The sequence below is a fragment of the Paralichthys olivaceus genome, chromosome 17, assembly GCF_024713975.1.
Source record: "Paralichthys olivaceus isolate ysfri-2021 chromosome 17, ASM2471397v2, whole genome shotgun sequence".
Taxonomy (NCBI): Eukaryota; Metazoa; Chordata; class Actinopteri; order Pleuronectiformes; family Paralichthyidae; genus Paralichthys; species Paralichthys olivaceus.
The window spans coordinates 18,801,010-18,802,259 of record NC_091109.1 but is presented as its reverse complement, the minus strand read 5'-3'; positions in this window follow the sequence as shown (position 1 = coordinate 18,802,259).

Here is a 1,250-nt window from a genome sequence, read left to right as displayed (position 1 = left end):
ACGCTTTGTCAAATGATTCATGTATTGTCTTTAGTTTTCTCACATGCGGTTGTGTGCGTGTTATTCATTTTATTCTCCTGTACTTTGAACGTCTTACATTACAACGTAAAACATATTGAAGAAAGAGGAAATGTTAAAATAGAAATGAACAGCTTCAGATTGTTGAAGCCTTAAAAAGTCCAAACAAACATTCCTGATGTTAAATTTCGCTCCTTTGGATTTTCTGCAGACTCTTGCTCATGTTTTCTGCACATTCCTCAAACGTCTCCTCTTTGTTTCTGCTGAGAAGACAAACTTGGACCAACTTGTTTTTCCTTGCAGGCCACAAAGACAAAAGTCATTTGTCATTTTCTGGCTCTTGCTCAACTGTCGCTGCACTTTTCCTCAGTTACCGAGAGGGAATAATTAGAAAGAGTCCAACCAATTGATCTGCAGCCAACAGGAAGACGTCAGCAGTAAATATGAGATAATGTCTCTTCTCCACTGTACTACACCTGAGAGGGGAGTGTCTGCAGGAAGAGTGAAACATAAACATGTAAACAGATGCTGCACGGCCACTTCACCGCCGCCGTCGCAACACTCGCTCCCTCTGCGTAAATTCTTCATCCCTTTAAGACTTGATCCTTTTATCAGTGGCAGGATTCAAGATAACAGGACGAGGTTTTATTGAGCATGAAGCACAGAAGCATCCTCTTCCCACAGGAGGGATGGAAGAGAAGATAAGCAGAAGTAATGACAGAGTGGATCCACGGAGAGAAAACAGAGAGAGTCGGGTGGTTGTTCCAGAGCTCGTGGTGGATAAGAGACTTCAGGGCTTTTATTTTGAAGTTCTTTTGGTGATGAAAAGGAAGTTTTCCCGATCATCACAGGTTCAAACCTGAGTTCACCTCAGAGAGCTGCATGTGTTCTGTCTCGTTTTTACTCTGCATGTACGTCTTCGTGTGTCATAACGTCAGGAATGTGTCTTTAATCATGCTCCTCTCTCTCTCTCTCTCTCTCTCTCTCTCTCCCTCTGTGTGTGTGTGTGTGTGTGTGTGTGTGTGTGTGTGTGTGTGTGTGTGTGATGCCAACCCACCCAGAGAGATCCAAAAAAAACCCAAAACAGGAAGAACGGGGAGAGACTGGAAACTCTCTGTTGACTCTGCCACGGTGGAAGAAGTATGGACTGACTGCACGTGTCCCCCTGCATCGTCCAAGCGTATGTGTGTGTCTGAGTCTTAAATGCGTCCGGCTGAAGGGAAGTCATGTCA